The 16,937-nt window shown below is 46.4% G+C and overlaps 2 long non-coding RNA genes across 2 annotated transcripts; both read right to left on the bottom strand.

The window, feature by feature from the left end:
* Positions 1 to 879: 879 nt before the first annotated feature.
* Positions 880 to 2,797, bottom strand: LOC134156230 (uncharacterized). The gene is made up of 3 exons (XR_009961863.1): positions 2,510 to 2,797; positions 2,091 to 2,230; positions 880 to 1,185 (listed from the first exon to the last, which is right to left on the bottom strand). It is a non-coding gene; the product is annotated as an uncharacterized LOC134156230 (long non-coding RNA).
* A 975-nt stretch (positions 2,798 to 3,772) lies between these two features.
* Positions 3,773 to 12,381, bottom strand: LOC134156185 (uncharacterized). Its single transcript, XR_009961846.1, has 2 exons — positions 12,004 to 12,381; positions 3,773 to 4,046 (listed from the first exon to the last, which is right to left on the bottom strand). It is a non-coding gene; the product is annotated as an uncharacterized LOC134156185 (long non-coding RNA).
* Between the last annotated feature and the right edge of the window lie 4,556 nt (positions 12,382 to 16,937).

Raw genomic sequence — 16,937 nt, 5'->3', positions numbered from 1 at the left:
AACCACCAGCGTTCCCTAGCGTGAGGAAAGATCTTCAAAACCCCATGCCAAGTGAAACAGAACCTACTGAAAGGAGCATCACTCACTCAAAATCCCCAGTAAGGATATTCCATTACTCTATGCACAGCTGCGATGAAGCTTTCAAAAGAGAGGAATGAGACAAGGGCTGTCAGGACTGGAACAACCTCCCAGCCCACACGCTGCCTACGGTGCCCATAGGTGGGGGCCCACGGAGCAGCCGGTGCAGGAGGTGCTGCTGGAAGCGGGTACCAGGGGCTCGCAGAGCAGCCACAGCACCATGCAGTGATCAGCTCTGCAGTAACGTGTCAGCCTTGGAGCCATGTGGCTGCTGGGAATCGGATCAAACCCACCGTGACAGTGTCGAAACACTGGCCCTGCCTCTGGGCCCTTGGCACACACCTCTGTGTATGCACAGCTCTGTATTTTCTCTCCTCCTCCACGCAGCCTCTCGTGCTGGGTGGATGTATGTGCACTTTTCGCTCTCTGACTTTTTAACACTTCATCAGAAAGCTGGAGGGGTTTTTTAAGTGCTAAGTTTGCTGTTTCTGTTGGAGCCGAGATGAAAAGCTTTCACTGAACCACCTTGGATTGGAATCACTTCAGTTGCCTTCGGTTTGGCCAGATGTTTCCTAATTACTTATCTGTCAAAACTTTTTTTTCTCTTTTTAGTACACAGACATTTCCTCTAAAGTGAGAACTGGTGCAAGGGTCTTGCTTAGTGTCTTTGCCTGGGTGAAATAACCCAGGCTAAGCTTCATCACCAAGGCTGGAGTTTATGCTTGAACATGCAACTTAACATCAAAAGCTTGATCTTTTTTATTATTCAGCACAGCCTTTTTAGACCAACTCCAGCAAGAGCCAAATGGCACATCATAACTTGGGATTTAAAACTTCTCTTTTTAAAGCTAGATCTGAGTCATGACGCTTTCTCCTGAGCTTGGGAAGGTTTCATGTACTAACTCAGGGCCAGGATCTGCCACCATTACTCACATCAGTGAAGGCTTACTTACATGAATAGACTTATTGAACTAATGCTACTAGGGGTGAGTAATGGTTACAGAATCAGGTCTGATACTTATCCCACCAAAAAAATATTCCCTCTGATTTGAGTCAGTTGCTGGGTCCTGCAAAGGATGTCCTGCCCATGACTCATGCAGCAATTACCTGGGAGGCAGAAAGACAAAGTCTTGAAGATTTCCTCCTTTAATTCCCCAACCTGACCATCACTGGTGGTGCAAACCTGCCCAGCAGAGAGCAGTGAGCTGATCTAACGAGGCAGATGTCTTTACATGTCAGTCATTTGAGACATTTGCCATCGATTTGCTATTTGGCTGCTGTCAGACATCTTTTACTTCACGTAAGCATCCCAAGGACCCTGATGTTACTGAAGAAAGAAAGGGGAAAAATCAGCAGAACTGAGCCCTGAACAGCTCTGTGGGTGCTTTAAAGGTTTTTTTCTTTTCCCTCTCTATTAAGAGAAAAATAAATCCTGTGCCTGTCAAAGTGTCTGTGGATAATACACCAATACACCAGAAGGGGACTGAATTAACCAAAAATAAATCCATATAACCATTTTTCAATAGCTCTAGCTGTCTTCAAAGCCAAGCAGCATTCTTTAATGAAAGCAGGATCAGGCCAGTAAAGCTTTAAGGGTTTAAAGTTATTTGATAGCTAGTTATTTTTCTTCAAAAGACACTAAGTAAACCTCTGCCTTTAGCCTTCATCACTCCACCAGAAATGCTTTGTCAGTGCATTTGTGACAAATTAATTATAGCGATAGAAAATCTCAGTAGAAATGAATATTCAAACCCAAGTTTTTTTAGGCTGTTGACTTCAGGGAATGTTCTTCTGTTTCCAAAGCTGTTTTCCTCATTAGCTCTCTCCCTCCCCCAGCTCTTTTCAGAAACTTTGAGAAGTGATTAGAAATGGTTTTATTTTCAGCTCGCCTGGGGAATGGCATTAGCAGTGGAACAAACCAATGACGTCCAAGCCTTGCTGGCAACAAGAAACTGCCCATCAGCAAACTTTTCAGAGAAGGCATCTGAAATTACCACGTCAGTCCTGATTACCTGATGCTAATATGCAGTCAGATGCTTGCATGGGGTTATCTCACAAAGCTTTAACACTGAAGGAACTTGTCCTCGCAGCTCCATGGAGACAAAGGAGCACGGCTTAGCAGCTCCATCCTCTAATGGATCCTGACCTGATCCTGCAGACAGAAGAAGGAGCAGAGCTGGGAAGCATCACAGGTAGCTTTAATTTACCACAAAGAGATATATACCTCTTGCTCACTGCAAAAGCTCCAGCAAAACAGAGGACTCCTATTTGTCTCTTACTCTATTTATTGTCCATAAGTTGCACATCTTTCTCATCCTGATGGAAAGTCATTTCAAGGAGCATAATTCCCATCTGAATCTCATTAAGGCCAACAAAAGCAGGAAGCCACCAGTGCCCATCACCTCCCACACCTCCAAGTCATTCTCCTTACCTCCATCCCATGGTCACACTGGTCCTGTCCCAGTGCTTATGCAGCTTAGTCCTGTGTGAAGCACTGAAATATTGGCCTGCAAGTCCTGGAATCTCTTCTTGACAGATTACTTTTGGGTTGTCAACAGGAATAAAGCTTCTCCCAAGCTGTGACTACATGACCCAGCTCAGGAAACTCCCATGACCAACGGCCCTATAAGGAGCCCCATTCCTGGCTCTGCAACAAGAACCAGGCAGAGATCCTCCTTCCCATCCTCACCTCCCCCTGACAACTCCATTTACAAGCTGCCTCATTAGCACCCTATACTTAATTAACAAGTTGAATTAATAAGTAGCCTGGGCTGCTTAATTAATAATTAATTAATCCTTGGTTAATAAGGACATCAGGAACTAGTTCATAAGGGAATCATTTCAATAAATTAAAGTGAAATAAGGATCCAAGGAGGTGTTAAATGCCTGCAGGAGCTGGTGCTGGCCCCCATCTAACACCTGGTGTTGCTCCCTGAGTCCAGCTGTGGGGTGTCACCTCACCTTCAAAGCTCCTGCCTGCTCTTGCCCCAAAGCAGGAGTGCCCACAGCACTCATTTGATTCTTGCCTCCACTGGTGATGCTGGAGAGCTACTGCTCAATGACTGCTCCCCAGAAGGGAGGAATAGGTACAAAATACAGCCTAAAACATCCTTTCCCTGCCCTGCAATGGTACATTGTTTTCCAGGGAGGAACTACAAATGCAATTCAGTAATTGAAGCTTAAACCCACTGTGGATGAACCAACCAAGATTTGCAGGGGCCAGGCAGGAGACACCAAGCCCCTTGACATGGTCCTTGAGCACCCTGGCAGTGAGAGTGGTGCTGGGGGTCCTGGTTCTGGGAGGAAACATGGCTCCTTGGGCTCAGGCAGTGCTCAACTCAATCATCCCCAACTTTATGTTGCCCACAGTTTGACAACATACAACATTTGGCATTTTCCAGTAGGAAAGTGTGAAGAATTATGTTGATGTTTCCTTCTCATTTTGGTACCGAAAGTGTCTTGTTTCCACATTAATATTGATCTCAAGGTGCACATACATATATATACATACACACTGCATTAAAAACAGCCACTCATATTATCATATAACATTTCAAATTTAGCTAAATAGAAGCAGTTGATTTTTCCTGATGGTATTGGTTTGAAATTTCCCATCCACAAACCATTCTTAAATTCCAAACAAAACCACAAAAATCAGAGTTATTTCCCACACAACAGATGCAGTGCAACAATCTCTAGGAAAATGAATTTTTAGTTTATTGTTGCTTATGGTGACTTCTGTTCATGGCTGGTTTCAAAGATGATATCGAATGTAGCAACAAAACACGTTTGCAGAGAGATAATTACCATTATTTTCAATTTTAATGTTGTCATTTCCAATCCAAGTATTTCAAAACTGGGAAATACAAACATTACTGTTGTTGCCACATTGATAAATTATGTTGTTGGTTTATGCAGAGAACAACAATTAATGGTGCTCAGTTTGATTCCAAAATTTGTTGAAAATCCTGAAATAAAACACAAAAAATTTGTTACTAACAGTGACAGCAAGAAGGGACTTGGGGGAAAAGCATTTGACAAAGCTCTCTTGACACCGTCTATGAGCAAAATTGAACTGGAAATTCAGCTTGCTAGGAGGAAGATGTGAGTGGTATTGCACTACTTTATACAGTGAAAATCAGCGCTCCTCATACCTCTTATTTAGCTCTTTCTGGTATCTAATGTTTCTGTAATGTCTCAGACTGCCATTTGCCCAATGTAGGAAGGAGCTGAAACCAAGTGCAACTTTTGTGATGGCAGAAGCAAGTTCTATTTCATTTTGTATTCTGTTTTTCTGGCATAAATCTGTTTTTTCATGATGTCTCATTCCTATATAGAGCCAAAAATGCATTGTCTCAGACTTAGCCCAGTTTTACAAAGGGCTGCAAGGAGGAGGAGCTCAGTGGGTTTTCCAACTCCTTTTATCCACTGCCCTCTTCACTGTCACAGCACAGGCAGCTCAGAGCCAGCATCCCCACTCCTGACCACAAAGGTTAAAGATAAAACCAGCAATAACCATTAACATCAGTAACTCAAAAAAAGCATCAGAAAATTGAAGAGTAGTCAGTGGTCTCTAACCCAAAGAGAACTTTTTGCTGGCTAATTAAAAGTATCAATAACCAAAAGGGTAAAGTTCTTTGAAGTGTTACCCAACACCCAGTGTAACAAAAAAATACATCTCAAAACAATACCTGACTGCTTTGTGTTTGATCAGAAGTCAAAACTCTGCCTCTGCAGTTTGTGTAACATGAGAATTGACATCCTTCTGCATTGTATTTCCAACAAGCAGCCCCTAAAGCCCTCTGTTTTGATGTACAAACCCTGGCAGTTATTTTACCTGTGAGACAACTTGAAGGTTATTGACTTTCAGAGCTTGACAGTACAACATAGACCCTGTTCCAGCAGATACAGGTCATGGTGTACTAGTGTTCCAGTGGCTTGAAACCATTCAGGGTTGACAACACTTGTTATAGATGGTAACCAAGCTATCCCGAATGAGCTTCATGTGACTAGGATGTTGTAAGTGAATGTCTTCCATCACTTTCAAAAGAAGAGACCATATAAGAAGAAACCATGTAGTTTCTTGCTCAGGGCTTTTAGCAGGTCAGTAGCAAAGCAGATGTGCAGCCTATCCAGCAGGACATTTCTAATGCAGGACTCCCCTCTGTTGGCTGTAGCTTTACAGAGTCCAAAGGGTTCCTCTGCTTCTTCTGTGGGTCCCCCGGGACACAGTTAGGGCAAAACCTGTCAAGTGCTGGATGGAATTTATGCCTTAGCCAAGTTTCAGCTCTGTCATACATCGAGCAAGAAAGGATGGGAAAAAAGAAGAGAAAGAGAGAGGCAATTGACTTCATCCCCACTGGACTCCAAATGACAAATGCAACTAATTGAGGTCAAGGACTCGTTGAGTCAGCAGCATGGTTATAGTATTGAGAACAAAAGCCTGCTCCCAAATGCTTCCCACGGTCAATATTGCAGTAACATCTTGAAAGGTTTTCAAAGTATTTGCTAGTTGCTGTGTATAGCCTGGCATGGAAGTTCCCACTCTGTTGGCTGCACAAATCCACTTGCATTACCTGCTTTTCATTAGTTAGCATGTACAACACTAGGCTTCTGGCTTTGCAAGGCAAACAGCAGTAGCAATTTGGTTGGCTTTGAGGCAGTTTTGACTGTTCTCAGTTCAAAATCCAGCGGTGATGCTAAAGACAAGCAAAAACTATCTGCCCCTCAAGGCATCTTAACAATGTTTTCTGTAGTCATTATTCCAGCCAGAGATTCCCCTTTTTCCTAAGCACCCTCCTTCGAATTTTGCCTTTGTGTAGTCATGTAACAATAAATCCAGATTTGGGAGGGAGTTGCAGTCAGAAAAGGCACAAACCAGAGTCCACACCACTCCCGTCCCTCTGAGCAGCTGGGAATTACAAACATAACTACAAATTCTCATCCAGTGAAAACTGTATTTACTCATCCAAAACAAATCCACACACATCACCATTGCCAAGGGCTCTAGGTCCTATTTTGGACCACAATGGACCACACTGATTCATACACCTCCTAGATGCCTTGCCAGAAGGCTGGGCTTGCTGTGGGTGACTGGCTGTAGCCTTGCAAAGACAAGCTGACTTAATTTCAAAGAGCAAGCAGGAAACCTTGCACACGTCCAGGAGGGAAGCCCTGAGACACACAGAAGGTCCTATCCTGTTTCTCACAGCTGAGCTCTGTCTGCTCCCTGTAGCAGGGCATGGACCTGCTGGGAGCTTCCAACTCTTCTCCAGCAGCTGGAGTTTATGTGATCAACATCTGGGAGCTTTTGCCGCTGAATCCTTGGATCAACACATCACCCCCTCTGAGTCTGGAGTCCCTGATCCCAGGAGTCCTGCCTTTGGGCCAGACATGGCAAGGTTTGCCCAACCTTAACCTCCCACTCGTGCAGCAGGGCATGCAATAACACCTGCAGATTGGTTTTTAATCTTCTTGTTCCTCCCAGGCCTGTCTTGACACTTCCCGCACGTCTATTTTGCATGAACTCCAGGCCAGCAAGAAGGGGAAAGTTCAGTGCATCTGTTCACCACTAACATCGACAAAGAGCACAGAAAAGCTTTGCTAACCTGGAATGTATTGGCATATCTAATCAAAATCCACTCGATTTCCCCTGGAAAGGAAAAGCTGTGAAAGGCCTCCCATGTGAAGTAATAGAATCAGGAAGTGGGAGATGTGAGGCAGGAGAGCTTAGCTGTCATTTTACAAAAAAAATTAATGCATGAAATGTATCTTAATGATACAATTAAGGAAAAATTCCAATCAGCCATTAGTAGTGGCATTAATTATGGCAAGTACATTACATTCGGTATCACTGGAATGATTAAATCCTTTGTTATGCAGCTTTATTAACAAATAAATAAATAAAAACAGATTATCTGCTCCTCAAGAGAAGCCATCATGCAGAATTACTTTTGAACAAACCTTGATTACTTTTGCCTGTTCAGGCTGATAGTAAAAGATGTCAAAGCAACACAAGGAAACTGCTGTAAAATGCTAAATAACTGCTGGGCTCCATCATGGGCTGCTACTGAAGGTGTGCAGTGAGACGGTTGTAGGAAGCAAAGGTGACTAGTACCATCAAGGACACGGTGAGCCATTGCCATACACTGGCAATAGGTATGTCCATTCCATGTATAGACTGGGATACTGAGCAGCTGTCAGGACAATGTGCAGCCCAGCTTGTGAGCTCTCCCTGCTTGTGACCACCAGGTATCTGGGACGCTCACCCTGAGCTGCCCCAGGCTGTGGTCTCTCTTTCCTCCATGCTCCTGGATTTCAGGATTTCCAAGGTTCAGACTCCAGTGATCAATAAATGGCTGGGAAGTTGCTCCAAGTAATCCCCACCTTTCAAAGGTGCCAAACCCTACATTTGTATAGCCACTCCTGGTGCAAGCTGAAAGCAGTGATCTTGTGGCCACTTACAAATCTCATATGGGTAGAATCTGACCCTCAAGCAGCCAGTAAATATAACTGTGTCATCCAATGCTCCATCCCATGTCACTGTGCTGTCAGCAAGCTCTTAATTCCTGGGTTTCACAGCACCTTTCACAAAGAGCCCCAAACACATTTTAACCTTTTCCATCACATGAGGTGTTAAGACCAGCTCATGTGAAGAGCTGACTTCACCCCATGCAAACCCTGCATTCCGAATTGCACTGCTCACATGCCCTTCTGATAGGGCCTCTTTTGCCACAAGCCCCTTTGGAAAGGCCAAGCCATTCCCTTAGCTCCCTCTCCTGCTGGCAGATGTTCAAAGCCCATTTGCTCCTTTTGATTCAGCTCCCTCCCCTGCTGGGCTTTCCCGACTTCCCCTCAGCACCCATAGGCTGCCAAATGAAACACAGCCATTGCATTTTGACCATTTCCTACACTTCCTGGAGGAACCCCCTCTCTGCTGGCAGGAGAGCTCCATGCACTGCTGGGCTAAGGCACCCAAAACAGCAAAGGGAGGTGAGGGATGAGTGGGACACTGACCCTGCAGGTCTCCTTTTACGCACTGATCTATGCACCAGTGACATGCAGGACTTGCTTTTGCCCTCCTAAGGCAACTGAAATCTGTTGTCACCTTTGGGAGCTGGTTTGCACCAGGGCAACATCTCACCTGCCTTATACGAGAAGCAATGAATCACAGCTTTTCAGTTTTACAACTTATTTTACACTTATTTTTATACTCTGCTCCCACTCAGACTGTCAGGTCTCTACTCAGTTTCCGGGGTTTTGAGGCCATTGGTTTGGCATAGCAGAGATGAAGGCTTTGGAGCAAAGCACTTTCACTGTGGAAGAGCCATCAGTCAGCTGCCAAAAGGCCCTTCCACGTTGCTCAAAACTGTTCTACATATTGGGACAAATGGTGGAATTGCTGATGTCAGAGGTGTGAGGACATTAAATACACCGTTCCAACCACGGGAGGAAGCCATCAGTAACATTCCTCCTCCGGGTACACTTACCTGGGGCTATAAGCAAACTCAGTAGACTTGGAAGCCTGTTTATGGTGATTTTTAACACTTAATCCAGCTCAGGAAACAAAAATTACCAAGAATTAACCCCCTCTGGACAGGCAGGTGCTAACTGCCAGAGGACAAGCACACGCAGCTGCTGAGCAGTTATGCAGGTACCTGCTGAAAGAAGGGCCTTTTCAATTACACAGGGTTGATTTTCTCCATGTACATGGAATCATAGAATAGTTAGGGTTGGAAAGGACCTTAAGATCATCTAGTTCCACCCCCCTGCCATGGGCAGGGACACATCCCCCATTATATGGGGAAAATCAATTAGCGAGAGTCATTTGTTTCTGAACACATTGGTTGGAGAGAAACATTAGTTCAGAAACATTAATTTCTGGACAAATGTTTACAATTAAAACACAGCTTTGATTCCACTCAAGTCCTGCACTGCCACCGTGTATCTCAGCCAGCTCTGGAGAGGAAACCAGGCTCCAGGACAGGCAGATCAGGGGTCACAGTGATGGGAAGTGCCACCCATCAGTTTGCTGTGAGGACATTGAGATGATTTGAAGGACAGGACCAGGGGACTGGGCTATTCCTGAAGCTGAACTTCGTTTCTCAAGCCATGAAGAAGTCCTGGGTTAACAGGAACCCAGAGGCAGAGAGGAAGACAGCACACACAGGTGGCACATGGGGATGGAGGACAACAGGACGCAGTCCCTGAGGGCTTGGGTTTTTTTCTGCGTAAGACTGATAATGGAGAATTTAAGAGCAACACATCCCTATGCTGGATTAGATTGGTGTTGTTTGCCCAAGTCCTAAAATCGGTCCAGAAGCTGAAAACCGAGACAAAAAGTGAGCAATGGGCATAGTCTCCTGGGGGTGTCAGAAACCCACACACACAGGCAGCACACGCAGAAGCAGCGACTCACGGCTGCCCTTTCACCCACGTGTGGTACTGAAAGCCAGAGCAGGAAAATGAAACCGATGCCTTTTCCCATAAACCAAAACTTTTAAAGAAAAGGCAAAGCCCATTTCCAAACTCACATTTGCTTCCAGCTATTACTCACAGCTCTTTACATTTGCTTATGACTCATTCTGAGAAGACCTCGATTCAGGGCTGAAACCTCAGCAAGAAGTTGGGCATCTTCTGACGAACTTGAAGAACTGAGTAAACTTGAATAATCTGTTTAAAGTTAGCCTACTTCCTTAAAGCCGTGCTTCGTCCTGTGCTTCTCTACACAGCAAGAAGTCTCAATTATATTCCTTGAAACTGTCCCTTTGTTCTCCAACACAGCTACTCAAACACCACACACCCCAAAACGGAAGAGTTTCCTTTGAAGCATCGCCAAGCTATAGAGAACAGCAACCACATGCTTACACACACGTAAAGAGCAAGTGTTCTGGAGGTGCCTCACCTTCCTCGAGATGTGTTGCATGAAAAGCACATACCTGCGTCACCTTGTGTAGGGGTTTTCTGCAGTAAAGTTGCTCTTCTGCCACAGGTTACTCATCAGATCTCAGTTCTCAGCAGCAAGGTGCAAGTGCATCCAGGCACTGTGCAAGTTTGCAGAAATCGCTTATATAAGTAGATTATTTAGGCATTTACAGTCAAATCTGGCCTGGAGAGGGTAAATAGAGTTCCAGTTTCATGCCACTCTTCTGGCATTACTGTAAATCTGGTCATATTCAGTATTTTTTCCTTCAAGTGCAGGAATTACGCACCCAGCTGACCTTGCACTGGCGCAGGAGGAAAGGAAGCTTTCCAGACCTCCCGTTTGCAAAGCAGTAAAACATAACAGGGCTCAGAGATCAGAAGGAAAACAAACAGATCCTCTTACTCCTCCTCCCCACTCCCCCTTTTTACCTCCCCAGTTCATATTTAGCCCCAGCCCCTCCGTTCCCATGGGAGGGCTGCCCTGGGAGCAGGGAGCCAGGCTCTTGGGGACCCTCAAGCTTTCCTCCTCAGAACAGGAAATCAAGAGAGCAGCTTTACAGAACAGCAGCTCTTGCAGAAGACTAGAGCTGAGAATAAGAAAGCATTGGGGCCCACCAGGGTTGTGCATCATTTGCTTTTTAACCTGATTATGCTCATCTGAACCTTTCAGAGCCTTGGTTTGGGATTAAAGGAAAAAACCCATCTGTGTGCAGTGACACACAAGTACATTAATAAATTGTCTGGAGTGAATGTGTGCTTATAGCGCATAATCTTCCCTGAGAAAGACATTGGTGTGCACTCACCTTGAGTTAAAATCCAACCCAGCTCCCTCCTTGCACTCACATCAGCAATGCTGACTACTCCAGACCTACTCAGACTCTCCTCAAAACACCACCAAGCACCCCCAAGGGATTGGTTTTACACGACTGTATGAATGCATGCTGTTTTAACGCTCCCTTACATGTTTTGGATGCCTAATTCTCATTCATCTTAACGGGCCCAAGTACTAAAACACTGTAAACACCTCTTGCAAAAAGGTAGCCCTTGGTACTGACGATGTTAACTGGACACTACAGTATCAGCAAAGGAGCTATGGCCACAGCTGCGGTCCCCAGGACAGCAGAGCCATTCCCCTCCCTGGGCCAGGTACATCGTAGAATCACAGAATGGTTTGGATTGGAAAGGTCATTAAGATCATCCAGTTCCAATCCCCTGCCATGGGCATGGACATCTCACATGAGGCCCTGTCATCCAAGGCCCTGGCCTTGAACACTGCACAATATCTATCTTAAAGGTCTTTTAAAGTAGCCTCATAGCTTCTTTGGTATTGAGAAACTAGATATGACATGAATGCCAAGCTTCCAATATAGCAAAAGCCACCTTTTTCTCTCCATTTCTGCCTTGACAATAGCAATGCCCCAGCAGATAAGAGAAGGTAGGAGCTTGGTGCAATGCCACCTGCCTTGTGCAGTATGCTGCTTGGTGAGCAATGTGGTGAAGGTGCCTTATACTTAAGTCTCCAGTCTCTTCCTTACAAAGCAAGCTGCTTATTAGCCATGCACATCAGCCCCAAAGCAATAGCTTTGTACATCCAGAGTTACTCTCTTAATCAAATGCAACTTCACAGAGCCACCCTGCTCTAATTGTTCAGTGTGCAGGTTCCCTGCCATCACAAGGGATAAATACTCTGAGGAGCTGCAATTTGACTGGCATCCAAAACTCACCCCTGGCTGCTGTGATTGTGATTTACTGCTGCTGCTAATAATCAATCTCAAGGCAACTGCATGCATTTGAACTGAGAGTCAGGACTGCATGAGGGGGAGGAACAAGTACCCACCAGGAGCTGACAACTAATGAATGAATCCAGACCAGCAGTCAGCACACTCCCACATTGCTGCATTGCAAATCCCACTCCAAGCACACGGCATAGAGCAGTTTATGTCACCTTTCCTCTGCCTAGTCCAGAGCTTTCAATTCAGTTTATGAACCTTTTAATCTTACCTGACAACAGGTTCTCCATATGCAGAGCCAGGGAGGAAGCTGGGGAGCAGCACAGCCAATGACACCCCCAGCAGGCAGGGATGATCTCCAGCAGGCAGCAAGCCCTGCTTGCATGGGAGCAGCAGCTCATGTTCTCCTGGAGGGAAGGCAGCCAGGGAGGAAGCCCCAGAGCTGCAGTGATGGATGCACTTCCAGCCACAGAGGACAGCAAAGCACACCTACAGCTCCTGCAGCACGCGGATCCAGGACACCCCGGAGCCCAGCTCTGGGTAGCCTAAAAAATGCCTTGAATCTCAATCTCCCTTCACAAAGAACAAGCTCTGAAGTGGCTGCTTCTTCCTTCACATCACCCCAACAGCTCCAGAAACCCAGGGCATCCCCGCACCACAGCCCAGCCCCACCTCACACAGCTGCAAAGGGTGGCTTGAAACACACTCTTCAAAACATCCTCCAGCTCCTACTCAGCACAGGAGCAGAAAAACCCCACAACCTCCTTGGAGCTGCTTAAATCTGCCTCCTGGGCCAAGGCAGGATTGTGCCCACCTGGGTCAAAGCACCCTGCCTGCTCACCAAGGAAAATCCACGGGTCTCCCCGCACCGGGCTCAAAGGAGGGGTTGAGCTGTCTGCAGGGCTCTTGAGAAGGGCAAAGAGGGAGGGGGAAGCAGCTTTGATCCCACCAGACCTTAAATTAAACGAACCTTGAGCCGTGCTTTTCCAGGCTGATCATGTCCAGGAGCATAAGGCAGGGATTATGTCCTCTTCTCCTGGCCAGTGTTCTGCTTTTGCTGCTAACACTGTTACAAGGTCTTGTTTGATGCCAAAGCAGTGGGAATTTCTAGAGTCTTGAACAGCAGCAAGTGCTTGGAGTAAATTCCCATTACAGTCAGGATAGTCAACAGCAAGGACTCCTGTGAGAGCAGGTTGCTTTCTCAGTGTAACCCATCACTGCAACACCCACCATGAGGGGGAATTCATGTTTCCAGCTACCCTACTTGGGGGGGTTCTGTCCCTGGTCAATGCTTCCCGTCTCCTGACAGTGGGGCAGGTCTCAGCCTGCGCAGGAGATTTGGGACCAGCAGCTTGGAGGCAAAAACCTGAGAGAAAGCAGGTTAAAAAGCAAGAGGCTGACTCCAGGTTCACACCTTCCCTATCTCAGAGCACCCCAAGCCATCTCCTCTGCCTTTACTGGGAGGGCACCATCCCTGAGCACCAGGCCTGGAACTGAGCAAGCCCTGGGGGTGTTTGCCTCGTGCCCTCCAGGCACAAAGTGGATTGAACGCATCGACATGGCATGAGTGGACACGTGAGAACTGAGTTACCGGCTAGGGAGAGGAGCAGGTTAGCTAGCACAGCTCCTGAGGTGGGTACTTGGGTACTGCCAGAGAGGAGCTGCTGGCAGACAGAGGGGAAGAGTTGGGGTTGGGACAAGCAGGTAAAATATGGAGGCAAAAATGGGGGGGGGAAGAGCTACTGTGAAGTTCAGATGCTTTGAAGCTGGAATTTGCACCTTCCAGGTTGCGCAGGCAGGGAGGGCCAGGAGCGCTGCAGAAAGGGTTCTGATGCTGGGAGCTCAGGGGAAAGCTGGGTCTGATTTCTCAAGTCCCATTCAATCTGCAGCACAGAAATCTGTTTAAAATCAAAGGCTTCACCCCTTGTGGTTTCCAAAAGTCACAAAATTGTTTCTTCAACTGAGTTGCAAAGGAATAAAAAAAAGGTTTAAAAATACTCTTTTGCCAGCCAGGCGTGCCGCAGTGTCCCCAGCTCACCTCATTAGCCGCGGAAAGGTAGCTTAGTAACAACATTTCTCTGCCCATTCCCACGCACTGCGCTAGTTGAACTTGGCTGGGTTGGGGTTTGGGAATTTTTTCTTCATTTAAAAAAATTCCCCTTTGGAAAATGTGGTTTCAGCTGAATTCTCATTTTTTTTTCTGTGGGAAGATTGTTGGTTTCAGCTGCGACTCTGAAAGTGAGAAATGTCATTTCCAAGCAGTGATTCAAACCAAACTCTGTCCTTTCCCCCACCTCACCAAGGTGGATGTTTCCCGTTTGGATACTTGTGATCCTGAGGTTGGGGCAGGGGCATTGCCCTGTCTCAGAAATGTGGCATTTTGGTGTTGCTTTGCGACATGGGATGGGAAAGTGCGTTTGGAGCTGCTCAAGACAGTGCTGGGGCCATCACCATCACACCAAAGTCATTGAGCCCCTTGTCCCCCCTCCGGCTATGCTGCCCCTCACAGCCTGCGGTGTCACATTCTTCAGTCAAAGCAAATCAAATCATCCCTGCTGTGGGTTTTCGCCCCGGTTCTTCCTGCTGGCCCTGATGCCACAGGACTCCCGTGCGCAGTGTTACACACTGAGTAAGCTGTTTGAATTATCTGCTACTCACAGTGCATAAAATGAGACATCTGTGTCTTTTCAGGATGGGGGCCTCAGTTTCCGTAAGCCATGTCAGTCCTGCAGAGCTCCCACCATATTGTGGGTTAATCCTGACCATGGTTGCACATGCATGGCAGCTGGGGCAGGAGCAGGGCCAGTGAGGATTGCAGTGAAGACAAAGGTCACGTCTTCATTACCTGTTTGAACACATGCAATGGACTGTTGCCTGTTTTGCTCCATGCCCTTAGGCTGAAAGGCAGATTTTGCTTCCTAAATGCTACCCCACTGCACAGCCCCCCTGGGAACTGCCACCAGCCTCCTCTCAAGTCTGCCTAGGCTGCTAGGGTACTGTCCCTGAAGAGCCCAGCTTTGGGACACAGCATCATTCTTGCCCCAAACACTCATATGAAAGCTGGTCAGTCGCTGAAACGGAGTAAGCAGGTTCTGCTCATTTACAACATGATTTAGAGGAAAAACAGGCCCCTGGCCAATGGCTCATAGTTTGTAAATAGACTGGAAGGCACCAAGTGCTGGCAGCATAGAGCAGTACTGCATATAGCACACCACTGGTACCTTCAATACATCACCTCAAATGCTCCGTGATGCCTTGAGAAGCCCACTTGCACCTCCAAATCATCACTCACCGATTCACCTATGAGCCCAACCAGCTGGGGCCAGTGTCCTCTGCTCTAAGATGGCAACGAGAGCAATGTACCCATAGTGCTGCTCATGAACCAAGCCTGCCCAGCAACACACTCTTCCTCCGAGTGGTTCCTCAGCTCTTTGGGAACCTCTGGCTCTCTTGGGGCATGAGGATGGCACCAGGCCTGAAGCCCCACCACTCACCATGGCCCTGAGAGCAGGCGGGGACAGTCCCCTGGCAGACAGCCCCAGCTACATTCCAGCTGCTGATACCGGAATATGTTGAGTCATTTGGGTCTAAAGGTAGAAAGGCTCCAAACTGGGCTTGGTTGGGTATCTGGCTCATCAGAGCCTGTGGTCAGTTGCTGGTGAGTGTTCCCTGAAGCCAAGAGAGCCTTACCTATGGGCCATGCAGCAATGCTCCCCTTGGGGAAAAACTGTAGTGCTCTAACCCAACACAACTGCTTTTCAATACTGTATCCCCCTGAACCATACACAGAGGACACCAGCAAAACGGGAGGCAAGTGGCACAGCTCCAGGATCAGAGCTGGCACATGGGATTTGGGGTCCTCCTTCCTGTGCTGCACCTAAGCTGCTTGCAGTCATTACTAGTGATATTTTGCCAACTGGCCATCAGCTCAGGGCTGTCTTGCAAGTAACCAGCCCGGCAGAGCATTCAGTCGTCCCACTGAAGTCCACAGGAGCTACTTGTGCTCACAGTTCCCCCATGTAAAAGCAAAGTGTCAAATCAGCTGGAGGGACTGCTTGTAAAAGCCAGTCCAAGACTTCAACAGAGGCTTCCAATCAGACAGAGAGAAGAGCTGGGGAGACTGAGGGCTTAGGCAGAGCTGACAGCCTTCAGGTAAAGCCTAGGGATGAATCACTAAACACTCCTTAGCCCCAAGAGGGAAGCCAAGGGCTGGGTAGATCTATAGGACATCCTTCAGAAACACAAAAAGAAAACCCCCTGCAAACAGTTAAGTTTTCAATCATTTTAATGTGATCACTGCAACTTGACCACAGTCTCAGAAAGGAAAAACTCACACGAATTATCTGTGCTTAGGATTTGAGTCAATCTACGCAGTTCTTGTTGATTGACGGTTATTCAAGTTAAGACCTTCTGACCATCAGTGATGTTCTTGGCTGAAAGGCAGGATCGCAAGTGTTGGACATATTGGTGCAAACCAGGAATGCTTCTGGGATTAAAGCTGTGACACCTGATCTACTCAAAAGAAAACAGAATTGTACACGCACACAAGGACCGAGCATGCAAATACACCGGGAACCAGCTACAGCTTCACGGGAAAACACGCATTGTGGCAATACAGAGGTTGGCCTGTTATTCAGAAGGCTCCTTAACAAGGAAGGGGGCAAGAAACCACACAGATAGAAAGAACTGAGAATATCATTTTCCAATATTTGAAAACAGGAAAAGCGTTTGAAATTACATTGTGTTGGCAAACTCTGAGTTTTGGGTAACAAAGCAAAAGGTGAAGGCAAATTTTCCAAAGTATTGTAAAATTTATTGTATAAGTATTGCAGCTTTTAGAATGACATATAATTGCCACTATCGGTTACTGTTACACAATAAGCGTTTACAACAGGTTTTTGTAAATTGGCATCAGAGTACATATTCATACTAAACCAGCAAAATATAGATAAGTACTGCATTGCATGTGCTGTCAATAGTTTACATAAGTTTAAACTTGAACAGAACTCAGGATACAGGACTGCTTATAACAAACTCCAAAGCCAACGCAATGCAACTGGAAGTTTAAGAAAATATTAATACAATGAAATGTGTCTATAAGGCAGGCAAATTAGGACTTTACTGTTGTCCTTCATGAGCTTCTATAGTACAGCAAAAATCTGAAGCGCAGTTTCTGGAAAACTTGTGTTTGTAGCTTTGTGTGGT

The sequence above is a fragment of the Pezoporus occidentalis genome, unplaced genomic scaffold (assembly GCF_034315485.1).
Source record: "Pezoporus occidentalis ecotype Australia unplaced genomic scaffold, CSIRO_AGI_Poc_V1 ctg83, whole genome shotgun sequence".
NCBI lineage: Eukaryota > Metazoa > Chordata > Aves > Psittaciformes > Psittacidae > Pezoporus > Pezoporus occidentalis.
The sequence above is the reverse complement of the archived record's forward strand: the minus strand, read 5'-3'. Positions and strand labels throughout refer to the sequence as shown.